This window comes from Schistocerca serialis, chromosome 4 (genome assembly GCF_023864345.2).
Source record: "Schistocerca serialis cubense isolate TAMUIC-IGC-003099 chromosome 4, iqSchSeri2.2, whole genome shotgun sequence".
NCBI classification, from domain to species: Eukaryota; Metazoa; Arthropoda; class Insecta; order Orthoptera; family Acrididae; genus Schistocerca; species Schistocerca serialis.
Genome location: NC_064641.1, coordinates 282,810,035 through 282,824,125, shown reverse-complemented (window position 1 = coordinate 282,824,125; position 14,091 = coordinate 282,810,035).

Genomic DNA, 14,091 nt, shown 5'->3' with positions numbered 1-14,091 from the left:
CTCGCTAAAGTTTCAGGCTTGTAGAGAAATAATTTCCAGTCTGTATCTTCGGAATTATGTTGCTCGAGAGAACTGTAGGATACTGCTATGTGCTTGATATCGAGAAGTATCGCGTGAATGGTATAATATTCTGGCAAACCATGTAAAACTACATGTAGTCTTGTAATCCCAGAGTCTTGAGATGGGTGTAGGAAGCAAGCAAGCAAATAGGTCGGGGCCAGAAACAGTGACGCTTTTGTGCCAAGGGGAGCCAACCCATTCTTTGTACAACAGGTTATGCGGTGTATGTACAAGTGTCTGGTGGTCGCTACTGTGTGTCCTGTTGTGAGGGAGGTATAGATTCAGCACATCATTAGCCGTAAGGGGAATGAAAGATCTTTTGTCGTGGAAGATTATGTGCACTATAGATACTGAGATTCTTTCCAGAAACACGGTCGTAAAGAGGAGACATATCCAGTACATACGAGGTGCGGCTAGAAAAAAACCGGACTGATGCTGGAAAAAACATTTATTTACAATTATTTACAATTTCATGTTATCTCCTTCAATGTACTCTCCTCCTCGGTCTCTACACCGCTCCATGCGAATTTTCCACTGTTCATAGCAATGCTGCAGATCATTTTCGGTAAGTCCATACATTACTTCCGTCGCTTTTTCTTTTACTGCCTCAACAGTCTCAAATCTAGTTCCTTTCAAAGCTGACTTGACTTTAGGGAAAAGAAAAAGTCACAGGGGGCCAAATCAGGTGAGTAGGGTGGATGATCTAGGATGGGAATGTTGTGTTTTGCCAAAAACGTCTTCACTAGCAACGCACTGTGAGCTGGGGCATTGTCGTGGTGAAGGATCCATGACTTTTTTCTCCACAAATCGTTCCGTTTTCTCCGTACTCGCTCACGTAGGGTAGCCAGGACGCTAATGTAGTAATGCTGATTCACTGTTTGTCCCTCTGGTACCCAATCAATGTGCACAATCCCTTTGATGTCAAAAAAAAAAAAATCATTATTGCCTTGAATTTCGATTTTGACATTCGTGTTTTTTTTTGTCGTGGAGAACCAGGAGTTTTCCAATGCATCGATTGGCGTTTAGTTTCGGGATCGTAAGTAAAAAACCACGATTCATCGCAAGTAATAACATTTTGTAAGAAGGTGGGATCACTTTCAATGTTTTCCAGGATGTCAGAACAAATCATTCTTCGGCGTTCCTTCTGTTCAATTGTGAGACACTTTGGAACCATTTTTGAACACACTTTGTTCATGTTGAAACTTTCATGAAGAATCTGCCTAACACTTTCCTTGTCAACTCCTGTTAACTCAGACACTGCTCTGATTGATAAACGGCGATCTTGTCGAACAAGGTTACCGATTTTTTCAATGTTTGCATCAGTTTTTGCTGACAATGGTCTGCCAGTGCGAGTGTCAACACTGGTGTCTTCGCGGCCATCTTTAAATCGTTTAAACCACTCAAACACTTGTGTTCGCGATAAACAATCATCGCCGTACACTTGTTGTAACATTACAAACGTTTCACTTGCAGATTTCCCTAGTTTGAAACAAAATTTGATGTTAACACGCTGTTCTTTCTGTACACTCAACATTTTCCGACGCACAGACAAAACGTCAACTACTTAAAACAGACGCCACGGGCAGACTGAGTGCAGGAGGCAGATGAAACTCGAGCAGTAGGCGGAGCGAGAGTCACGTGACAGGCCACGCGACTTTCAGGCTTATTGCATTCGTTTTATTGTTTCACCAGTACTAGTCCGGTTTTTTTCTAGCCACACCTCGTATCTCGGCGTCAGACTACGGGAGCAATCCTAATATTTAATTGTCATTACACTGATAAAGATTTGTGTTGTTCCCAATATTCTTGTGAGTCTGGAGATGGCCGTAGAAAGCGTAGCAGCAAGCAAGCAGGTCGGGGCTGGAAACAGTAACCCCTTTGTTCCGAGATGGGGCTTGCCCATCCTTTGTACATCTGTTCAAAGAGTCCGAGAGAGATTATGGCTCATGACGATTTGGCTCATGGCCCCCCCTGGGCAGGAAAATAATGAACTAATACCCAGTTTGCATAGAGCTGCTTTCAGGACTGTTTGTGTCGCCTGTATACTCTGTGGCAATTTGAGAAGATTCAATACAATGAATGTTTGCGCTGGGAGTATTCATAGCATTCTCCTGGGATGTGGGATCGTCCACGGCTGCAGTCATGGGCCGTGTTTATGGTGATAGTTTCCTCTGTCGGCGCTGCACAGCGGCATGGTGAATACGTGGGATGTATTTGCCGATCTGTATATCACTTTTGCAGGGTTTAACTGTCAGTGCAATATGGCGATCTGTACAAAATAGTTTTTTGCTGCTGAAAGTCTTGTCTGGAGGGCAAAAAGCGGACAGTGCTTCCACACTGGCAGCATCAGTAATTTGGCGGGTAAATTCAGTAAGAGCCAATCAGAATGCTCCATACATTCACAAGACATCCTTTTTGCTGGGGCATAGGAGCCTCTACATTGCGGTGACAACATTTGTGTTTCAGAAATGTTTGTTGGAAGCAAGACTTAACGATATCCTGGAAGGGTGACACGTGATGGACGGTGTGCCTCGTTAGGATCATCAGGAAGAATGCAATCGGTGTTATTCTGGGCTATTTTCGTGAACAGGTCCTGTTAGGACAAGAGTTTCCATTCAGACAAGCTGAGACATCACGAAAGCTCTTACAAAATCTAGTGGTTTAAAATACTGCTTCAGTTGTAAATTTGTTTTATTATCACGACCGGTTTCGGGCTGTCATAAGCCCATCCTCAAGTGTCGCAACTGTGCTGTCTCCCCCGAGCGCCGCTGTGGACACGGCGCTTGGGGGCCAGAGCATGGTTGTGACACCTAAGGATGGGCTTATGAGAGCCCGAAACCGGTCGTGATAATAAAACGAATTTACAACTGAAATGGTATTTTCAACCTCTAGTTTAAACCTCAGTTGTAGATGTTCGTCCAGCAGGATTGTTTGTCTTACCAAAGTGATAGTCAACTATTTCTGCAGCAATTTACAAATTTCAAGAAGGGACTGGAAAGTAATGGACGGGCTGTCCCATTAGGATCACGTGGCAGAAAGCAGTCGGTGTTATTCTGGGAAGCATTGGCACAGATTTCTATAGCGTGACCTGTGATGTCAGTATCCATAGGTAGAGAGGTTTTGCACCAGCAGTGGCAACATGCGACATCAGTGATCATACAATGTAAGCTTTCACGGCCGGTATTGTCTTCACTTAAAACTTCCGGGCTGATAGGCCGTGGTCGAAGTATGGAGAGTCCTCTCAGTCCTGCTGTGGCTATCTTATTTATGGAGTCTTTTGAACAACGCGCGTTGCAGACTGCCAGTAAGAGACCAGCCAGATGGTATCGCTATGTCGATGACACGTTCGTAGTATGGACACACGGAGCCGAGGATTTGGATGCCTTCCTGACACATTTAAACAGCATTAATCCGAAAATATGGAGACGGAAAGGAATAGGCAATTGAATTTCCTGGATGTGTCTGTGATTAAACGACGGGACGGAACATTGGGCCGTAAGGTGTATAGAAAGCCCACACATACTGATCGTTATCTACACAAAGATTCAAACCACCACCCTAGACAAAAAAAAGGTGTAATGAAAACTTTGGTAGACAGGGCGTACAAACATTGTGAACTTGTTTATTTAAAAGATAAGATTGAACATCTACGGTCAACTTTCGTGAAGAATGGCTACTCTAGCAAGGATATAGATCGAGCACTTCGCTCTACGCAGAGAATCAGGAGTAACGACGAACAACAGTCGCCCAAGGGCAAACTTTTTCTTCCGTTCATTAGTAAGGTCACAGACCACATTAGGAAAGTTTTAGGCAAGTATGAGGTGGAAGCTATTTTCAGACCCACCAGGAAAATAAAAGAATTTTTAAGGTCGGCAAAAGATGCACGACACCCTTTGGCTACACCGGGGGTATATAAAATTCCTTTTAGTTGTGGACAGGTTTACATCGGTACCAAAAAGAGAAGTGTGGACACCCGTCTTCTTGAACATAAGAAGAATTGCCGCCTGCGTCATACCGATAAATCGGCCGTAGCGGAACATGTTTACCAGGAAGGTGATCATGAAATGAAATTCAGCGAGACGAGCGTCATACCAAAAACCTCGCATTATTATGCACGCTTGTATAGAGAGGCTATCGAGATTGATAAACATCGTAATAATTTTAACAGGAAAGACGAAGGTGTTAAACTGGATAAAATTTGGATGTCAGTGTTGCACCGCAAGCGTGACGATCGATTACTTTCAATCGAGAACGTTGGCATTACCAGAGACAATCTCATAGCCGACGCCACTTGATCGACAGTTGGTTGGTTGGTTGTGTGGGGAAGGAGACCAGACAGCGTGGTCATCGGTCTCATCGGATTAGGGAAGGATGGGGAAGGAAGTCGACCGTGCCCTTTCACAGGAACCATCCCGGCATTTGCCTGGAGCGATTTAGGGAAATCACAGAAAACCTAACTCAGGATGGCCGGGCGCGGGATTGAACCGTCGTCCTCCCGAGTGCGAGTCCAGTGTGCTAGCCACTGCGGCACCTCGCTCGGTTGATCGACAGTGGCGCCCTCTGTACTGCCTATATAATCAACGCTTCCTTGAGTTCTCTTCGCAGTTCGCCGCTTTACCTCCGAGGATGTCTCCCGCAGTCGGAGACGAAACGTCAGGAGAGAGTTTTATACTTCGACACGGCCTATCAGCCCGGAAGTTTTAAGTGAAGAGGATGCGACATCAGTGTATCACTCGAATAACTCTAACTGTATACCCCAAGATAGACGTCACTTTCACCTTCTTGCTGTTGGCGGAAGCGGCGTGAGAGCGCTGGGTCGCGCTCTAGCGCTGGCTTGCATCCGGTGGTGGCTCGCGGCAGTGTCTGTGCGTGCATGTGTTGGAGCCTCTGATAGCTATGGTTGAGGATAGTTGGAAAGCATTTTTTACATGCAATGAGTGTTTGTGCAGTGTATTATTTTCGGCTGTTTAAGCGTTGTGAGCGTGTTTGCAGAGCCTTTTACATGCATTATTTCTTGACAGTTTACAAGTTGTTTCCGTGTCTGCACTTGAGTGTACTGCATTATTTCGGTAATTTAAGAGTTGTTTGCATGTCTGTGTGCTGTGCATTGTTATCTCAAGCACATCAGGGTGAGTGTTCTGTATCATTGTAATAATTATACTATGTCAAATCCTTTCCTAAATAAATTGTCCCAAAATAAAGTAAATACAGTCCCTCCTATTCAGCAGTCCAGCACAGGCCGAGTCCTTTTCCCGCCATTTTCCCCCTCCAGACCGCCATCTTGGATTATGTCACAGAAGGGACAATGGTGTTCTCTGGTGGTAGTACTGTGTACTAGGTCAGTTGGCCTGCAGATGTCTTGGTGAACACACTGGCTGGAGCTACTACCGCAAATTGTTTCAATAAAGACTGAAAATAGACTTATGTCCATCCTATCCAGCACAGGCTGAGTACTTTCCCCGACAATTCCCAGGCACAGGTGGCGGTCGGATGACTTAGGTTAGTGGAGGTTGCCCAAATGACCTATTTTCCCGCGACATTGCCATATCTTTTTCCGCCACCTTGGATCCGCCAACTTGAATACATTTGGCAACAATGGAGAGTGGGGTGACGCAAAGTTTGTCGCACTATTTGCGCGATAATCCATTTCGAAAATCGTTCGAGTATTCAATATTCCCGGATCCAAAGTAAAAAGAGTAGCCGAGATACCATATTTCAGGCATTACCTCTCACCATGTACAGTGCAGTGACAGACGGCCTTCACTTAACGACCGAGAGCAGCGGCGTTTGCATGGAGTTGTCAGTGCTAACAGAAAAACAACTATGCATGAAATAACCACAGAAATCAAACTGGGACGTACATCGAGCGTATCCGATTGGAGAGTGCGGTGAAATTCGGCGTTAATGGGGTATGGCAGCAGTCGACCTATTGAAGTTCCGTTGATAACAGCATGAAATCGCCTGCAGCGCCTCTCCTGGGCTTGTAATCATATCACTTGAACCCTAGACGAACGGCAAACAGTAGCCTGGTCAGATGAGTCCCGATTTCAGATTGTAAGAGCTGATGATAGGGTGTGAATAAGGTGAAGACCACGCGAGGCCATAGACTCAAGTTGTTAATAAGGCACTGTGCAAGCTGGTCGTGCTTCAAAATGGTGTGGGCTGTGTTTGCATGGAATGGACTGGGTCCTTTGTCGAACTCAACTGATCCCGACTGGAAAAGGTTATGTTCAGCTACCTGGAGACCATATTCAGCCTTTCATGTACTTCATGCTCCCAAACAACAATTGAAATTTTATGGATGACAATGCGCAATTCACTGGGCCACAGTTATTCGCGACTGGTTTGAAGAACATTCTGGACAGTTCGAGCGGATGACTTGGTCACCCAGATTGCGCAACATGAATCCCATCGGACACTTGTAAGATATAATCGGGAAGTCAGTTCGTGCACAAAATCTTGCACTGGCGACACTTTCGGCTATTATGGACGACTATAGAGGCAACATGGCTCAAAATTTGTGCAGGGGACTTGCAACAACATGTTGAGTCCATGCTACGTCGAGTTTGCTGCACTACGCGGGGCAAAAGGAGGTCCGACGCGATATTGGGATGTATCCCATGACTTTTGTAACCTTATTTTAGCGCATAGTGAAGCGTAAAATCTGTGTTTTGAGTGTATCGGATGAATCAGTAATATCTCAGTCACACTGTATCAATAGGTACAGAGTGGCATATTATGGTTGCTGTGTGGTAGCGTAGCGTATGCGGATGTTTTCCTTGAAAGCAAGAACCGTATAGATTTGTTACTATTACTCTGAAAGTGCGGATGATTTTGTACTATTTTACACAAAAATTATCCTGTTATTTCACCCTATGAGTGTGATTCAGTTTGGATGTCATATTGTGCATCAAATTGTATTGAGAAGCTTGCGTAGATAGTTCTGTAAATGGTGGATAGCAGCTTTGCTTTAGTGAGTGGTTGGTGTTGCCCAAGTGGTAGTAGAGCTATGTTTAATTGAGTGCTAGTGTAAGTAGCCTTAATTGAGAGACTTGTCCTACGGTTAAGTGAAGAAGCTAATTTTATTGTCATTTTTGTGCCTATGGTCAAGATTCAGATAATATAAGCTATTATTGGTACTGGCTCGATTCTATCTGCTGGGGCGAGGTCTTTTGAATTTTGTTTACAATGTGCTAAAGGTTTTCTAGACTGTTACCTTCTTGCTGGGGCCTGCCTTCAAGGACTGTATTGGACTATGAATTAAGTTCTGTGTTGTTATCATTTCTCGATGTTTAATAAATTATTTGTAAAGGTGAGCCCACGCATGCACAGCTCTCAGACCGAACCCCACTCCTTCCAAATCCTACGGTACGCTTCATTTTACTACATAATCTTGCCTGTGAATCAGAGTGACAGATTTTGCGTGCTCTTCTCATCTCCAAACGTCTTACATCGCGTCTTAGCTCTGTTTCATTTATTTCCAGTACATCTTGGCATAGTTTATGTGTTCTGAACATACAGGTATTGAATGATGACTTTAATTTTGCTGGAGACTGAGGACAGGTCTAACCGCGATCCACACACCACTGCAGATGTAAAGCACAGTTGATTACGAGGTGTGTTTTTTAAGTAAGTACCGTTTTGAAATTAAAAAAAGACGTGCTAAGATATCTCAATAATTTTATTTTTACGTGAAAGCCTGTACCTTAATCTACTTTTCTACATAATTTCCGACAATTCTGAGGCACTTGTCATAACGTTGTACCAGTTTCTGAATACCCTCCTCACAGAAATCTGCCGCCCGACTTGTTAACCACTGCATCACCACTGTTTTGATTTCGTCATCGTCTTGAAGGCGCTGACCGCCCAGGTGTTTCTTCAAGTGCAGGAACAGATGGTAGTCACTGGGCGCAGTAACGGGGCTGTACGGAGGATGATCTAGAGTTTCCCATCGAAAAGATGTGATGAGATCTTTGGTCTGATTCGCCACATGCGGACGGGCATTGTCTTGCGGCAAAACGATCCCTTGCTCAACTTCCATGCACTGTTGCTTTGATTCTGGTGTGACGTAGGTCACACATGTTTCATCGCCCGTAACAATTTGGCTTAAGAAATTATCACCGTCGTTGTGGTAACCCTCAAGCAAAGTCAATGCACTGTCTAAACGTTTGGTCTTGTGCACATCCGTCAACATTTTCGGTACCCAACGTGCGCACAATTTTCGGTAATTCAAGTGCTCAGTCACAATGCCATACAAAACACTACGAGAAACATTAGGAAAGTCATCCCACAAGGAGGAAATCGTAAAGCGTCTGTTTTCTCTCACCTTATTGTCCACTTCCTGCGCCAAACTTTCATTAACGACCGAAGGACGCCCACTCCGTTGTTCATCATGCACATTTGTGCGGCCATTTTTAAATGCTCTCACCTACTTTCTTACCATTCCATCACTCATAATGTTTTCTCCGTGAACTGCACAGATCTCACGATGAATATCGATCGCTTTTAGGCCTTTAGCACTAAGAAATAAACAGTCCGTACTTCACAGTCGGCGGGATTCACGATTATCGGAGGCATCTTGAACACTCAGTACACAACGTAAACAAGGAAGAATCAGACTGTAATGGCGTCAGTGCGTAGATTAAGGTACAGGCTTTCATGTCAAAATAAAATTATTGAGATATCTTAGCACGTCTTTTTTTAATTTCAAAACGGTACTTGCTGCCGGCCGGAGTGGTCTAGCGGTTCTGGGCGCTACAGTCTGGAACCGCGCGATCGCTACGGTCGCAGGTTCGAATCCTGCCTCGGGCATGGCTGTGCGTGATGACCTTAGGTTAGTTAGATTTAAGAAGTTCTAAGTTCTAGGGAACTGATGACCTCAGCAGTTAAGTCCCATAGTGCTCAGAGCCATTTGAACCATTTGAACGGTACTTAATTAAAAAAAAAAAAAAAAAAAAAAAACACGCCTCGTGTACTGACAAGCTCTTTCACAGGACGTTAGTTGTCAAACGAAATTGATAGGAGTTATTACCTGGAATGCTACGTCCTTTTATGTAGACGACTAAGAATTCTGTCTTATTTGTGCATATGATATATATGTACACCTAACTGACGCGAGGGGAATGTCCTTTAAAAAAGAACGATTACGCATTGATTCAGTTCTTCGTGAGCTGTCACTTGAGAATTGAACACTAGCAGAAATACCGATTGTGAGTAAATATATTCAATAATAGTCGAGACGGAAAATGTCATTTCTGTAAAGATAAGTTATACAGAATGTAAACTTTCTCGGCCAGTTTCATTCATGAAATCTTCTCGAGTTATCACACGAGTCCTAGTATCTTGTCACACCGTTTCAACGAGTTCCCTGTTTGACATCTTCAGGCGAAGTCATTTTGCCTGTTTATGACGAGTAGCGAACTCGTGGAAACGTTGCGACATCGTGACGTCATGACTTTACTGAAAATCCGAGAAGATTTCATCAACGATGACCGTTATCTTGGGTACAGTACGCTTTTTGCTAGATTAGAATAAACCGTTTGCTGTGAAGTTCAGTTGAGAAACATTTGCGTTACATTTGACAATAACTGCGCCAGATCTTGGCACTGTCGTCAGTTAATATATAAACATTTCTGGCTGCCGCTCATTCAAGTCAGCTGCGCGGGGTGGCCACGCGGTCTGGGGCGTCGTGTCACGGTTAGCGTGGCTTCTCCCGTCGGTCCTCCCTCGGGCATGCGTGTGTGTGTTGTCCTTAGCGTAAGTTATTTTAAGTTAGATTAAGTAGTGTGTAATCTTAGGGACCGATGACCTCAGCAGTTTGGTCCCACAAGATCTTACCACAAATTTCCAATTTTACATTCAAGTCAACTGGCGCAAAGTTTATTTCCGTTGCTGCACTTGACTCATTCTGAAATTCGACTAGTTGTTAGAGTTTTGCGTGAATAATTAAGTCCTGTGTTCCCTTCTGCAAGATCGTAAGACGTCATTTGTTCCGAAATTCTCGAAGTTAAAAAAAAAAAAAATGGTTCAAATGGCTCTGAGCACTATGGGACTTAACATCTATGGTCATCAGTCCCCTAGAACTTAGAACTACTTAAACCTAACTAACCTAAGGACATCACACAACACCCAGCCATCACGAGGCAGAGAAAATCCCTTACCCCGCCGGGAATCGAACCCGGGAACCCGGACGTGGGAAGCGAGAACGCTACCGCACGACCACGAGATGCGGGCTCTCGAAGTTCACATTCCACATATTTTCCGAACGACGTATACTTGTCATACATTTTCGTTCGGACGTGTTCACTTGCCCTTATCGGATCTTCCAACGCATCATCTGTTGAATTATGTTGCGTACGTTTGGCCTTCATGCGCGGTGAATTCTAAAGTGGCTCCGAATGAGTACTCGAATTACCGGTAGGTACTTTGTTGCTCTTCCAATAGCGTTTCCTCTTCCCCACTTATCTCCTCCGACGTACCCTTAAAGAAACAGGAAAAACACATTCTTCAGACTTTTTTCAGGTACCGAATACTGAAGCACAATAGAAGGGAACTGCACGAGATTTTGAGATTCGCTGGGATTTCCCTCACTGCATAAGGGCTTTAGATGGGAAACACGTGCAAATTGTTAATCCTGCTCATGCTGGAAGCACTTATTACAATTATAAAGACACTTTCAGCGTTGTGTTCATGGCATTAGTGGCTGCCTATTACCAGTTTCTTTGTGCTACCGAGCGAGGTGGCGCAGTGGTTAGCACACTGGACACGCATTCGGGAGGACGACGGTTCAATCCCGCGTCCGGCCATCCTGATTTAGGTTTTCCGTGATTTCCCTAAATCGCTTCAGGCAAATGCCGGGATGGTTCCTTAGAAAGGGCACGGCCGATTTCCTTCCCCATCCTTCCCTAATCCGAGCTTGTGCTCCGTCTCTAATGACCTCGTTGTCGACGGGACGTTAAACACTAATCTCCTCCTCCTCCTCCTCCTCAGACACATTTAAACATTTGAACATTCTTTGTGCTGATGTGGGAGTGCAAGAATGTAACTTCAGCCGGCCGGTGTGGCCGAGCGGTTCTAGGCGCTTCAGTTCGGAACCGCCTCGGGCATGGATGTGTGTGATGTCGTTAGGTTAGTTAGGTTTAAGTAGTTCTAAGTACCCGTGGTCTAGGGGTAGCGTCTTTGATTCATAATCAATACGTCTTCGGTCCCGGGTTCGATCCCCGCCTAAATTTTGATAAATAATGAGCATTGGCGGCTGAAGACTTCCGGCATAAGAAGTCAGCCTCATTCTGCCAACGGCCTTGTCAAAGAGGGCGGAGGAGCGGATAGAGGTTCAGGGCACTCTCTTGTCCTAGGGGTGGGAAATTGCCCCATTGCCAGCAATGATCAACGACATGAGGATGCAGAAGGCAATGGAAACCACTGCATTAAAGACACGTAACGTGTATCCACAGGACATGTGGCCTGTATTTGAAGAAGTGTCATGATGATCTCTTCATTGGCAAAAGATTCCGGAATAGTCCCCCATTCAGATCTCCGGGGTGTGTAGAATATATCAGTCTGGCGATATACCATCTGACTTTCGGAAAAGCATCATCCACACAAGGGAGAGGTTACCATGAGAAAAAGATTGAATAATCAACGAAAGGATAATGTTCTACGAGTCGGGGCGTGGAATGTCAGGAGCTTGAACGTGGTAGGGAAACTAGAAAATATGAAAAGGGAAATGCAAAGGCGCAATCTAGATATAGTAGGGGTCAGTGAAGTGAAGTGGATGGAAGACAAGGATTTCTGGTCAGATGAGCATCGGGTAATATCAACAGCAGCAGAAAATGGTATAACAGGTGTAGAATTCGTTACGAATAGGAAGGTAGGGCAGAGGGTGTGTTACTGTGAACAGTTTGTAAGTAGGCTGGGGACGTTTTAAGTTCAATGACCGGGTTGTTCTAATCAGAATCGACAGTCAGTTTGGCTTTAGGAAAAACAGTTCAGGTATACATGCCGACGTCGCAAGCTGAAGATGAACAGATAGAGAAAGTGTATGAAGATATTGAAAGGGTAATGCAGTATGTAAAGGGGGACGAAAATTTAATAGTCATGGGCGACTGGAATGCAGTTGTAGGGGAATGAGTAGAAGAAAAGGTTACAGGAGAATATGGGCTTGGGACAAGGAATGAAAGAGGAGAAAGACTAATTGAGTTCTGTAACAAGTTTCAGCTAGTAATAGCGAATACCCTGTTCAAGAATCACAAGAGGAGGAGGTGTACTTGGAAAAGGCCGGGAGATACGGGAAGATTTCAATTAGATTACATCATGTAAGCGTAGGCTTCCGCGGCCGTTGTCTTCTTCAATAAAATTCTTCAGTAGTGGTCGCGAGCACACAAAGCAATGGCACGCCGCAGCCGGCTTCTGGACAGCATGGAAACAGTGTGACGTCACAGCCATCACCTGTTCGCTATTCGTCCGTCTCCTCCAATGGGGTGGATTAATATAAAGACCAATAGAAAACAGCTATTTCAGCCAATAACAGATAATAAAGGAAACACCAATAAAGCATACCTTTCACCCCTCCTCCTCCTCCTAGTACAGCCAATCAAGTAACGACACGGTTTTCTCGTGCAGCTATTTAAGGAATCCAAGTGTGTTCATTTAGCAGTTAACGTAAGGCCCTGATGATGGCTAGCTGCAACGCTGGCCGAAACGTTGGCGCATTTTAAAATTATGACGATGCGGTCTGATACCCTGAAGAATTTTATTGAAGTAGATTACATCATGGTCAGACAGAGATTCCGAAATCAGATACTGGATTGTAAGGCGTACCCAGGAGCAGATATAGACTCAGATCACAATATAGTAGTGATGAAGAGTAGGCTGAAGTTCAAGACATTAGTCAGGAAGAATCAATACGCAAAGAAGTGGGATACGAAAGTACTAAGGAATGACGAGATACGTTTGAAGTTCTCTAACGCTATAGATATAGCAATAAGGAATAGCGGAGTAGGCAGTACAGTTGAAGAGGAATGGACATCTCTAAAAAGGGCCATCACAGAAGTTGGGAAGGAAAACATAGGTACAAAGAAGGTAGCTGTGAAGAAACCATGGGTAACAGAAGAAATACTTCAGTTGATTGATGAAAGGAGGAAGTACAAACATGTTCCGGGAAAATCAGGAATACAGAAATACAAGTCGCTGAGGAATGAAATAAATAGGAAGTGCAGGGATGCTAAGACGAAATGGCTGCAGGAAAAATGTGAAGACATCGAAATAGATATGATTGTCGGAAGGACAGACTCAGCATACAGGAAAGTCAAAACAACCTTTGGTTACATTAAAACCAACGGTGGTAACATTAAGAGTGGAACGGGAATTCCACTGTTAAATGCAGAGGAGAGAGCAGATAGGTGGAAAGAATACATTGAAAGCCTCTATGAGGGTGAACATTTGTCTGATGTGATAGATGAAGGAACAGGAGTCGATTTAGAAGAGATAGGGGATCCAGTATTAGAATCGGAATTTAAAAGAGCTTTGGAGGACTTACGGTCAAATAAGGCAGAAGGGATAGATAACATTCCATCAGAATTTCTAAAATCATTGGGAAAAGTGGCAAAACGACTATTCACGTTGGTGTGTAGAATATATGAGTCTGGCGATATACCATCTGACTTTCGGAAAAGCATCATCCACACAATTCCGAAGACGGCAAGAGCTGACAAGTGCGAGAATTTTCGCACAATCAGCTTAACAGCTCATGCATCGAAGCTGCTTACAAGAATAATACACAGAATAATGGAAAAGAAAATTGAGAATGCGCTAGGTGACGATCAGTTTTGCTTTAGGAAAAGTAAAGGGACGAGAGAGGCAATTCTGACGTTACGGCTAATAATGAAAGCAAGGCTAAAGAAAAATCAAGACACCTTTCATAGGATTTGTCGACCTGGAAAAAGCGTTCGACAATATAAAATGGTGCAAGCTGTTCGAGATTCTGAAAAAAGTAGGGGTAAGCTATAGGGAGAGACGGGTCATATACAATAT